Below are 13,657 nucleotides of genomic sequence, written 5' to 3'. Positions count from 1 at the left end.
GACAAAATGCCGGATTATGCCGCGTGAGATCCCGCCGCGGAGTGAAGAAGAGGTGGAGTTACGAGGATTCTCAGACAGTTGAAGTGTCCAATGGTGTTACGAGATTTGCTCTCAAGCTATTTTCAACACTTTAGATTGGTTAAAAATTTGTAAAAATAACAGAATCACGTGGGGACTGACCAATAGCATCGATTTGTGAAAAAATATGAAATTGACCAAATTTGGACATACGAGGTTTCCGCCCGACAGCGACGATATGGACTTTTAAATGATGAAAAGATGGAAAAAGGACATTTAGTTGAACATTAGTTAATTTTCTGCACATTTTTGTGTAGACTGTTTTTTTTTTTTAGGCTTCTTCTGGTCCCGAATCCCTGGTGTTCTTTCCACCGAAGCTGGATTCCTCTCTGTTCGCCCTGGTGCCTGGTTCGCTGGTCCACTGCCTCAACTAGCAGCGCTGCAACTGTTCCATTGGGTGGTTTGATATGGACGCTAAGTATTGAAGAGGTGGTTGGACAGTTAAAATATTTGAGTGCACTCAAGGGTAATTAATTTTTCTTTGAAAGATTTTCCCTTTTGTTTTTGTTTCATGAGGTCTCAAAAGTTGTGGCCGATTTGTTAACATCAAGGGTACTAATGCTGTGTGAACTGAACTAAATATTGAATTTTGAATAAGAAAAATAATTTGAATAAGAACTACATTCAAACTTTAATCTATTGTCCTGTGCTTCCTTTGGAGTGGAATCTATGAGTCTTTTGACCTGTGATTAGTACATAACCAACCTCCTCATCGAATCTAGATTTAGATAACTCCTACAATAGATTCTTAGCCTGCCTATAAGCAGAACTACCACCGTAGGGTTACACTTATATGCCCAGTCAGAGCACGGTGGATGCCTCCCTGACCTTAGTACATAAGGCCCAGCACCATTTAGATACAGTTAAGCGAATGCTCATGTCAGAATGCTTTTTATGGATTTTACATCAGCATTTAACCCATTTAATCCCACCGGTCACAATAGTGACCGTAAAAAAATGTTTCATTTCTAAGGCTATAAAAATGTTACTGAATGATCTATCAATGCATTTCCAGCAGATATTGAAATAATAAAGGGTCTCAATGAAATATGTGCAGTGTCGCATGTTTACTGTAAATTGTCACATGACCAGAGCTGTTTACTTCCTGTTTGCGCCAAGAGAAGAGGATGGCAGCAAGAAAGCTCCCAAAGAAAAGGTTATTAAAGTATGTTAAAATAAAGATAGGACATAGATTTTTGGTACACATCATGTTTAAGGTGTCTAGTATTGATATATGCATTTGCAATTACTCAACTTTATTTAATGTGGTCATAGAACTCACAAACATGTCAACGGCAACAATAGTGACCGGTGGGATAACCCATTGTATCTACATGTAATACACATAGGCTAACTGTTCTACCTTACTTTCTGCTGCTACCTTACTTTCTACCTAATTTTACACACAGACACACACACAGAAACACACACACACAGAAACACACACACACACACGGACCCAAGGAAGACTAGCTAGCTAGCTAATTCTGCTAGCTAATTCTGCTAGCTAATTATGCTAGCTAATTCTGCTGCTACCTAACTTCCTACCTACTGCAACTTTCCACACAAACACACACACACACACACACTAGCTAGCTAACTAATTCTACCTAACTTTACACACACACACACACACAAACACACACACATACACACACACGCACAAGTGGTCTAGGAAGAAAAGCTGAAAAAAAAACCCATCAAAATGTCCTAAATGGCCAAGATACTATCCCGTGGCCTCGAGACACTATCCCTTGGCCTCGAGACACTATCCCGTGGCCTCCAGACACTATCCCGAGGCCTCGAGACACTATCCCGTGGCCTCCAGACACTATCCCGTGGTCTCCAGACACTATCCCGTGGTCTCCAGACACTATCCCATGGCCTCCAGACACTATCCCGAGGCCTCCAGACACTATCCCGAGGCCTCCAGACACTATCCCGAGGCCTCCAGCCACTATCCCGTGGCCTCCAGACACTATCCCGTGGCCTCCAGACATTATCCCGTGGCCTCGAGATACTATCCCGTGGCCTCCAGATACTATCCCGTGGCCTCCAGACACTATCCCGTGGCCTCCAGACACTATTCCGTGGCCTCGAGATACTATCCCGTGGCCTCCAGATGGTATCCCGTGGCCTCCAGATACTATCCCGTGACCTCCAGACACTATCCCGAGGCCTCCAGGCACTATCCCGTGGCCTCCAGATACTATCCCCTGGCCTCCAGACACTATCCCGTGGCCTCCAGACACTATCCCGTGGCCTCGAGATACTATCCCGTGGCCTCCAGATGGTATCCCGTGGCCTCCAGATACTATCCCGTGACCTCCAGACACTATCCCGAGGCCTCCAGGCACTATCCCGTGGCCTCCAGATACTATCCCGAGGCCTCCAGACACTATCCCGTGGCCTCGAGACACTATCCCGTGGCCTCTAGACACTATCCCGTGGCCTCCAGACACTATCCCGTGGCCTCCAGACACTATCCCGTGGCCTCCAGACACTATCCCGTGGCCTCCAGACATTATCCCGTGGCCTCGAGATACTATCCCGTGGCCTCCAGATACTATCCCGTGACCTCGAGATACTATCCCGAGGCCTCCAGACACTATCCCGTGGCCTCGAGACACTATCCCGTGGCCTCCAGACACTATCCCGTGGCCTCGAGATGGTATCCCTTTGCCTCCAGATACTATCCCGTGACCTCAAGATACTATCCCGAGGCCTCCAGACACTATCCCGTGGCCTCCAGACACTATCCCGTGGCCTCCAGACACTATCCTGTGGCCTCCAGACACTATCCCGTGGCCTCCAGACACTATCCCGTGGCCTCCAGACATTATCCCGTGGCCTCGAGATACTATCCCGTGGCCTCGAGATACTATCCCGTGGCCTCGAGATACTATCCCGTGGCCTCGAGACACTATCCCGAGGCCTCCAGACACTATCCCGTGGCCTCCAGACACTATCCCGTGGCCTCCAGACATTATCCCGTGGCCTCGAGATACTATCCCGTGGCCTCGTGATACTATCCCGTGGCCTCCAGACAGTATCCCGTGGCCTCGTGATACTATCCCGTGGCCTCCAGACAGTATCCCGTGGCCTCGAGACACTATCCCGTGGCCTCCAGACACTATCCCGTGGCCTCCAGACACTATCCCCTGGCCTCCAGACACTATCCCGTGGCCTCGAGATACTATCCCGTGGCCTCGAGATACTATCCCGTGGCCTCGAGATACTATCCCGTGGCCTCTAGATAGTATCCCGTGGCCTCAAGATACCATCTCGTGACCTCAAGATACCATCCCGTGGCCTCAAGATACTATCCCGTGGCCTCAAGATACTATCCCGTGGCCTCAAGATAGTATCTTGTGGCCTCAAGATAGTATCTTAAGGATTTTATACACTCTTATGCACGCATGCACGCACACACACACACACACACACACACACACACACACACACACACAAAAACACACACACACACACACACACACACACACACACAAACACACTGCACAGGTCAAATAGACCTATATTCAGTCTGTCCAATGGTTGATACAACACAGTATCCCACCGGTCACAATTGTGACCGATCATAAAACACACTTTTTCACACACTTTTCCATGAAAATTAAAAAAAATTATGATTGATTGTTTCAAAGGGATACTAATGACACATGATTTGGATATTTTTGTTTCTGAGAAAAATTCGGGATTAAATGGGTTAATACTAGATTTAGATAAAGATTTAGGTGTAAGTAGCTGGTCAATCTTATGGGTTTAGACATTAACCCTCTGAGGTCTGAGCTGTTTTCTGGGCCCTGGAGGTGTTCTGACATGCTCTGACATTTGTGGTTATTTCTGTTACTTGTGACATTTTCATGGCTAAAGTCTAATTACACTGTATTCAGCACAAACTCTGCTACAATAATATATCAGCAGAATGTATGTAAAAGTTTGTAGTTTTGAGATAATGACATTTATGCGTGGTTTGTGAAAATACAAAAATAAATTCTCACTGAAATAAGGTCATGAAACCCATACTGATTATTTCTTCACAAGACTTTTGAAAATTGTATCACGTAGCCTAGAATATTTGCTCTAAAACTATGTGAGAATCACCCTGACTGCTCATTCAGAGAAGACAATATATTGATTTAAAAATTTTACGACGTGTTTTGTGTTAGAAAGCAATATGCGAAGAGGCGGATCACCTCATTAATATGAAAGCTTTCCACACCTGAGAAAGACAAAGAACCTCCCTAATGGCCCTATTAGGAGCTTATCAGGGCCCATCATTCTGACCACCCTTGCACAAAGAATGAGAAGATTTAAAAAAGAATGGCTTTTAAAATTGTTTGGATTTATTTACAACACAACATAATCCAAAGATACACAACAAAAAAGCACTTATTGAAGAAAGAGACCTTTGTGCCATTCCTAAAAACATTGTACATACCTTTCATTTTCTAAGGTGTTTGATTTTCACTTTACCATGTTCATGTACAGAGACATGTACTGTGAATGTTGAAGTCAGCAGGACTCAGTGGCATCTGGGCCCTGAAAAAAAAAAAAAAAAGTGAACATACTGATATCAAGAGAAAGGCCTGCACGATTTTGGGAATACATTTTAGATTTTTCTTGTTAAAATTGCTTTTTAAAATTCACAGAATACACACACACACTCACACAAATGTTTCCAACAATATATAATGAACACCAGGTTTGTTGTGCCTTGTAGGTATAGGCTATGCGCAGTGCTGCATAAAATAATAACAATATAGCAGCCTATATATATTTTCAAAAAGATTTCAGTAACAACTAAGCTAGAGAAAAATATATTGATTATCATGTTACTTCAAATGTTTCCATTCGTTATGATGATATGAAATGAGATAATAGTAAAAACATGAAGCCGTTTGGAGCGTTTTGCTTTTCCAAAATATGATACATTCAAACGCGATCGCGATCAAAAATATGATACATTAAAACGCGATCGCGATCAAAAATATGATACATTAAAACGCGATTGCGATCAAATATAAAACATTATGGTTAGGCCTACCATATACATAGCCTATCTACGTTTGAGCAGATATCCACAAACACAGTAACAGTAAACACGGGTCTAAATATTATAATATTCACCATATATCTAGCAACAGTTCAACTGCAATGTGAAATTTATGCAACAATAGCAAACTAATATGTAAGAATTACTTACCTTATCTTTCTTGTCTTCAAATATCGTTCTTCTTCTTCTTCTGATGTAAATCCAATGTAAGCTCAGGCACGTCTTTCAAACTCGACGAAAAGTGAAGTGAAGTGTTTTGTTGTTGAGGTAATGAGGGCGATCGCGTTCCATGTGGAGATTTGCATGTGAATATCTTTTGCGCGAGTGGGCGTGGCCGAATTAAAAATAATTAGGAAGCGTTTGAGAAGCTGGAAATCTTGTTGGTTTTATACAAATTACTTAAACAGAGAATATTTGTTTTCGTTTTGAATCCGATCATTTAAAAGTACACACTTAAATGTTTATAAAGGTGTATGGCTCATAAATGTGTGACAAGTATTCGCTGAGTTTTGTTTCAGTTTATAGACGTGCTCAAGAAAAAAAAAAGTTCACCGCGACGGAGAGGCAGAACGCACACACTGTTTATTTTCTTTATTTTACAAAAGCACAATGTTTTGATTTGATTGGAAGTGGACACATACAAAAGTAGAAATACCACAGATTCTTTTTTTATATTTATTTTTTCTGTATGACCATAAATGACGGAGAAATTTAAGTTTATAGTGCTACAATGTGGAGAAAATCCAGCAAAACGCGCCGGCGCGTTTGTCGACCTCAGAGGGTTAAGTAATTGGCCCCTACGTGTCTGAGTTAACGGAATCGTATCTGATTGTATAGTCTTAAATTCAGGGATACCACAGGGATTTGTATTATCACCTCTGCTTTTCTCTGTTTATACTAATGATCTTCACTGTAACTATTACAGTAACTGCTACCCTGGAGGCTGACTAGGGCGTGGCCTACTTGGAGCAGGAACCCGGTTTGGGCTACCAGGGCGGTATCGGCAGTTCAGGGGACTTTATAACACAATTGCGAATTGCGTGATATAAAGTCGCAATTGTGTGTTATAAAGTCAGAATTGCGAGATATAAATTCAGAATTGTGTGAAATAAAGTCGCAATTGCTTCTTATAAAGTCAGAATTGCAAGATATAAAGTCAGAACTGCGTGAAATAAAGTCGCAATTGTGAGATAAAAAGTCGCAATTATATTTTAAAATGTTTTATTCTGTGGCGGAAACAAAGCTTCCATACCTCCTGGCCTCTCCCTCCCATCCATCCTCCTTGACGTGTACCGTTACGGTAGGGCCGGCCCAGCTATCGGTAGGCGCCGGCGGTGCCGCGCTAGCCTACTCCTGAGAAAACGTTTTGGAAAAGACGGACTATGGACCCAACCAACTCTATAGGAGGGGAGGGGAGAACTCCCTCACATGGTACAACCCACGCAGAGGCTGCGCGCTGCGGTGTCAGAATGCGAAACGTGTGTAGCCTATGTACCTAACGTGACATTGAAATGTGACAAAAAATAGAAAAATAAAAAAATTCCTCGACCGGCCCAAAAGTGAATCGGCCCACCGGGAATTCTCCCGATTCTCCCGATTACCCACTCCGGGCCTGGTGCAATGCAATAGTGAAATACTGTCTTGTTCCTTGCTTTTTGAAGAAGCCAAACACATGTCTGCATATTTCATTAAAGTGATAGTTCACCCAAAACTGAAAATCATTTACTCACCCTCAAACTGTTTCAATCCTGTATGAATTTATTTCTTCTGATGCACACAAAAGAATATATTTTGAAGAATGTTGATAACCAGACAGTGGATTGACCCCATTGACTTCCATAGTAGGAAAAAAAAAAACACTATGGAAGTCAATAGCTACCATCAACTGTCTGGTTATCGACATTCTTCAAAATATCTTCTTTTGTGTTCAGCAGAAGAAAGAAGCTGGTTTGAAACAACTCGAGTGAGTAAATGATGACAGAATTTTCATTTTTAACTAAGTGAACTAATCATTTAACAGAAATTAACTGTTGGCATATGTTTCACATCAATACTGTCCAGTTTGTCCTGTTGGACACGACACACAGCAATACTGTCAAGTGTCACTTGTGAGCAGTGTTGGGGAGTAGTTAACTACAAGTAGCGACGCTACTAACTTAACTACATTTTTTGGTAGCTTGGCAGTAGCTCAGTTGATTTTTAAACAGTGTAACTTTTCCAGTAGCTAACTACTTTTTGCAGCAAGTAGCGGTGTAGCGCGAGCAAAAGCTACATTGCGTTTTGTTGAGCCTGCGCGAATCAGCGCGATGCAAGGATATTCTTCTTCTTGTTAGATTACAAACTCTTTTTTTGCCATTACCGCCACCTGTTGTTTAATCACGCATCTTGTGGCTAACGGTTCACTCACTGACGTACAGACATGACAGATACACCCATATTATCCATGATGGAGCAAGACGTGGCGGCAGATTTGGAGGATGGAGAAACAACTAACGTTAGCATTAATTACCCATGGCCTTATTTGTCCAAGTTCATGTCTCTCAAAGAAACGACAAGTAAAGGTTACACTTTTGTATGCAATCTTTGCAAACCAAAGTTTAAAACGCTGTCTACGTCGAAGACCTCAAGCACAAATTTAAGGACGCACATACAGGTGAGTAATGGCCATTTTAAATGTATTAATTATCCTGCTTTATTGCTCTCTATGTTACATCAAATTTATATTTCTGATTTAATTACAATGACCCGCCATGATCTGTCCGCCAGTTTGGTAATGAACATAAAAGAACACTAACGTTTGCGCCATCGTGTTTGTCAGTTGAACAAAAAATGTAATCTTAGTTTGTTTATCGCACGACAAAGACTTTGATCTAATTAAATTGCTGTATAGATTTGTTGTGACTGGTTTCAGAGCGAACCGAACTGTGCTCACAAGCAGCTTGTGATTCACGTTCTTCTTTCACAGTAAATTCTGCGAGCACCATCACTGCATGTGAGAGAGTTTAACATGCATTTTTCAAATACCAGTTATGCTGTTTAACGTTCACATATAACAACATTTGTGTGGGCAGCCAGATAATTACAGCATTTCACTCGATTTGTAATATAAAAGCGTTTTTAATGTTATAGAAACGCAAAGGTCTCGTCACAGTTTTCCGCCAAAATAAAAACTCAAGTGTTTAATCCTTTCAAGTGGAGAAATTAAGAAAAGTGTTATCATTTAGCTACCTTAGTGTAAAATGAATATAAAAAGGAAACATTCCTTTATGTTGTTGTGCAGTTTTATTATTAGTAGGCTTATATATTTCTGTCTTGCATAATACTAATTTAAAAGTATGGCATTTAAAATGTGTTTTTCTTTCTAATTTTTATTTTTTTCCCTTTATCCTATGCCTATCAGAGACTGCATCCGACTAAACTGAATGAGTTACTGAGAATGCAGCAACAATTCAGTAAAAAGATAACGACACCCTCCATTCAAGAACAGAGTTCCTCATGCTCATCAAGACCAATTCAGTATTTCATGAGGGAGGCGGCACCAGTTTCCCAGGAAAAATTCAACAAGCTGGTTCTGAATTTTGTTATTCAGGGGCTTCATCCCCTCAGTATTGTTGAAAGGGCAGAATTTAAAGAATTATTCAAGCAGGTACTGCCTTCAAGGCATGTGATGTCTAGAAAGACATTAGTCAGAATGCTAGAGGATCAATACATTTCCATGAAGGCAGATATGTGTAAAGTTTTGTCTGAGCAGGAATTTGTAGCAACAACCACAGATGCATGGTCTACAAATAACAAGAGCTATCTGGGAGTCACTGTCTATTGGATAGATTCAGACACACTTACCATCTCTTCCGGGGCTTTAGCTTGCCGAAGGATCAAGGGAAGGCACACTTATGACACTCTGGCAGAGATGCTTGAAAGTGTCCACATGGAATTCAGCATTCAAAACAAAGTTGTGTTAACCACTACAGACAACGGTTCAAATTTTGTAAAAGCATTTAGTGTGTTCGCAGCTGAAGAAAAAGTGACTGAAGATGATGAAGAAAATGATGAAGAGGCAGATGTTGAGTTCACTGATGTTGCAGCATTTCTACAAGAGACCAAAAAGGATGGATACCACTTGCCAGCCCATCAACGCTGTGCCTGCCATTATCTTCACTTGGTTGCAACCAAAGATGCTGAGGCAGCTGTGGAAGATTCTTCATTTAAAAAGATTTCAAGGGCAGCTTTGCCAAATGTCAAAGCCTTTGGAATAAGCAGAGTAGAAGCACCCAAGCTTCTGACAACATTAAAGACAGACTTGGATGCATGCTGGTTGTGCCTAATGTAACACGTTGGAACTCTACATATAATGCAATGGATCGTATGAAAACTTGCATTGAAGAGAAACCTCAGGAGCTCCATGATGTTTGTGAGAAAATGGACATTCCACGACTGAAGCCATCAGAGATTACATTCATCAAAGAATATGTCATGGTGAGTTTGAACTATCTAAGATGTATTGAATCAATCATTTTATGTAAATATTTTTAGTGTTTCATAGAATCCCATATTTGTCAAATAAAAATATTTTTTGGTATATACTGTATGTTAAATACAAATTTTATTAAAACCAATGACTTTAGTAGCCTAATTCTTTAGTAAATTATTTTTAAGTTAATTACCTATTAATAACTCTTAAGAATATAATAATCAACATGACTTATGCATCCTGTGATTTTCATCATGTATTTTTGCATTCATGCATACAGCCATATTTTATGTGTAATTTCACAGGTGATGGCACCAGTGTCCAAGGCCCTAGATGTTCTCCAGTCGGACAAAATGGCATACCTCGGAGTCTTGGTCCCCACAATCAACATTCTTGTTGAGAAGTTGCAGTCACTCAAGCAAGAAAACCTCCAATATTGTGGGCCATTGGTTAATGCCATCATCAGTGGTGTGAACAGAAGGTTTAGTTACCTTTCCGGTAAAAAGTATCTCATGGCAACGGCTTCACATCCAATGTTTCGTATGTCTTACATACCAAATGAACAAAAAGATGACATCATCTTAAGACTAAAACAGGAGCTTTCAGCAGCACACAGTCCACATGTTGCAGAGACAATTGTTTCAAGGAAGCCAGAAAATGAAAGCGATGAGATCACAGACTACTTCTCCAGAACCCAGGAGAATGTTTTGGATGAACTGAACATTTATCTACAGTCTACAGCAAACACACCTGATAGTGCTTTCCAGCATCTATCAAAAATGAAGAGAGTCTTCATTAAGTGCAATACTGGTGTCACCTGTCAGTGCCGCATGTGAGCGGTTGTTTAGTGTTGGAAAGGACATTTTCCTGCCAAAACGCAACCGCCTTTCCGACAGTCATTTTGAGAAACTTCTCTTGTGTCGAATTAACAGGTCAGGCACTTCTGCTTCAGTTTAGTTAAGGCAACAAATTGAGTTGCCTATACATTTTTTTATTGCCTGCTCTTATTAGGACACTGCACCTCAATTCTCGACTGATGGTGTGAAACCATTCCTGTTTTGCTTGAGTGGTATAACAATAAAAGTGACTAACTATGCCAGTTCAACTAAAATACTTAACATTTTCCAAGCGTTCTTACTCTTCAGTTGAGGCTTTTGTAACATTACAAATTATTACATTTTGACCCTTTGGAGGTTAATGTTTTTGATGAGGTTTCAGTCTACTGCAACTACACCAGATAGTTCTTTCCCTGCCAGTGCCACATGTGAGCGGTTGTTCAATGTATTTTCTTGCCAAAATGCAATCATCTCACAATCGGTATTTTTGAAAAAATGTTCTACATGCAATTTACGTTGGATGTATATTTTGTTCTTGCAATGTTGTATTTGTTGCAATTTTGTTGCAAAAAACAGTCTGAGATTGTGATAAGTGTCTGAGATAAGTGTTGTGTGTAATAATAAAACAATATGATAATAATGTGTGTAATAATAAAACAAATGAAATCATAATTGTATTGCATTGTTTTAAACACTAAATATTTTACTTAAAACATTCCTCAGACACTTATTCAGTTATTTATAATATACGTTGTTCAAAAAAATCAAAAGTAGTTTCAATGTAGCTAGCTACTTTTTGATAGTAACTTGTAGTGTAGCTAACTACTTTTCCAAAAGGGTAGCTTGACTGTAGTTTAACTACTTTAACTTACGAGTAGCTTGTAGCTTGTCAAACTACAGTTTCAGAGTAGCTTTCCCAACACTGCTTGTGACCATTGCTCTGAGCCATGTTTTCAGTGTCCTAAGAGCACTGAAACTTGATCAACAGGCCTCTCATTTCAACAAGACCAGCCTTCAACAGACCAAGCAATGTTATTTTTTCATGTTTTATGGGGACTTTCCATAGACATAATGATTTTTATACTGTACAAACATACTGTGTATTCTACCCCCCATAGACTAACCTTACCTATCACAAAAAACTGTCTGCATTTTTACATTTAAAAAAAAAAAAAAGTCTGATATATAAGCTGTTTTCTGGGAAAAAAAAAAATCCCCAAAAGGACAAGGATTTCAGATATTGACATCTTTGTGGGGATATTTTGACCCTATAATGTAGAGTTGCACACACACACACACACACACACACACACTCTCTCTCTCTCTCTCTCTCTCTCTCTCTCTCTCTCTCTCTCTCGCTCTCTCACACACACACACATACACACTAATGATTATGTTAGTGTTATGTTACGATTGTCATTATATTGTAAAAACGTCTGTCCCCAAATCAATATTTGACGCGATTTGCCCCGTATTCTTGAGCACAGAACTGTTGATTTCTCCCTCGCTTACCGCATCTAGGTTTCCTTAGGACTCGGAGGAGTTTTGGCGCTTCGCACAACCAAATGTGACTACAGCCTCTCACAAGTTAGAAAGAAAAGAAAACACAAAGCCAATCAGTTTAGTGATGTGTGTTCAGGAGGCGGGACTCAGATCTATTAACCGTTTGTGTAATTGGCCAATTTTTTTTTTAAGGACGACAAGCCGGAATTAAAACAAGCCGAAATGAACTAGGAGTAACGAGGCTATTTTTAAAATGTAAGGAGTAGAAAGTACAGATAATTGCGTGAAAATGTAAGGAGCAGAAGTAAAAAGTTGTCTGAAAAATAATTACTCCAGTAAAGTATAGATACCCCAAATATCTACTTAAGTAATATAACAAAGTATTTGTACTTCGTTACTTGACACCTCTGTCAAAGAGATATGGTTCCACTTTATATGAAGTGTCTTTAACTACAGTGTACTAACATTTAAGTTAACCACTTGATACAATGCACTTATTATGTACATACATGTTTTTATATTGTGCTTGAATGAAAAAAAGTGTGTGCATGTAATTACAGCTGTAATTAATTTCTGTAATTGCATCTATAATTACACAGTTGGTGAAACTAACCCTTGGAAGGCTGGGTGGCTTGAGAACGTCTGGAGGATTGGCTAGCTTGAGAACGACTGGAGAGTTGGCTGACTTGACAACGTCTGGAGGGCCGGCTGAGAGACGGGCGTCTGGAGTGCTGACTTAGAGACGGATATCTTGAATGCTGGCTGACTTGCTGACGTCTGGAGTGCTGGCTGACTTGAGAATGTCTGGAGTGCTGGCTGACTTGCTAAAGTCTGGAGTGCTGGCTGACTAGAAGATGTCTGAAGAGCCGATTTCGGAAGACCTAATGAAACAAAAAGACAAGCAGAGAGTTCAAGGATGGCCATCAAGGCATTGATAAGGGAGCTTTGATCGGCCTCTGTGGTCTTGATGAGGGACCTTTGATCGGCCTCTGTGGTCTTGATGAGAGAGCTTAGATCGGCCTCCAGGGCTGCATTCCAGTCCAAAATTGTCATGCCCTTCACTTGCTAACTTCCTTCCATCTCGTTCACTCGGATGTACATCATTGCTTACGTTGCATGAGTGCTCACTACTGGTGGAACCTTTGCAATAGGCTGAATTGGAAAGTGCTAAGCCCTTGATCACTTAGAATCCACTATGAGGTTGATTTATTATTTATTTTTTTCCCATACGAAATTGTTTAATGCAGCATTTTATATGTATATAGGTGTGTTTGAGTTGTTTATTTTTATTTTTTTTAATATATCATAGAGTTGTTTGTGGTGGGGTAAATTAAACACAATATGCGTTGACGTCACAATCGTGTTGCATTGTGGTATATGGAGCTACCTGAAGTGTACATATGAAGTAAACAAAATTGAGGGAGCGAGGGTCTGTCCATATAAACTTCCCTTGTCCACTTCACAAAGTGGAACGCACTTCAGAATGGTGGCAGGGATTCCCCCGAGGGGAAGTGCTTAGGGAAGTTTGCAAGTGCGTGTCTAAAAGTGGACTGGAATGCAGCCCATGGCCATGACGAGGGAGCTTAGATGTAGAAATATGTTTAGCAATGCATATTTCTAAAATGGCTGTAGCCATCATGTACAGTGCTGTAGTTACTATAGAATCAGGGATTGTTGGATCCTTCTGCGCTA

Source organism: Scardinius erythrophthalmus, assembly GCF_964197995.2.
Source record: "Scardinius erythrophthalmus genome assembly, chromosome: 10".
Classification (NCBI taxonomy): domain Eukaryota; kingdom Metazoa; phylum Chordata; class Actinopteri; order Cypriniformes; family Leuciscidae; genus Scardinius; species Scardinius erythrophthalmus.
The sequence above is the reverse complement of the archived record's forward strand: the minus strand, read 5'-3'. Positions refer to the sequence as shown.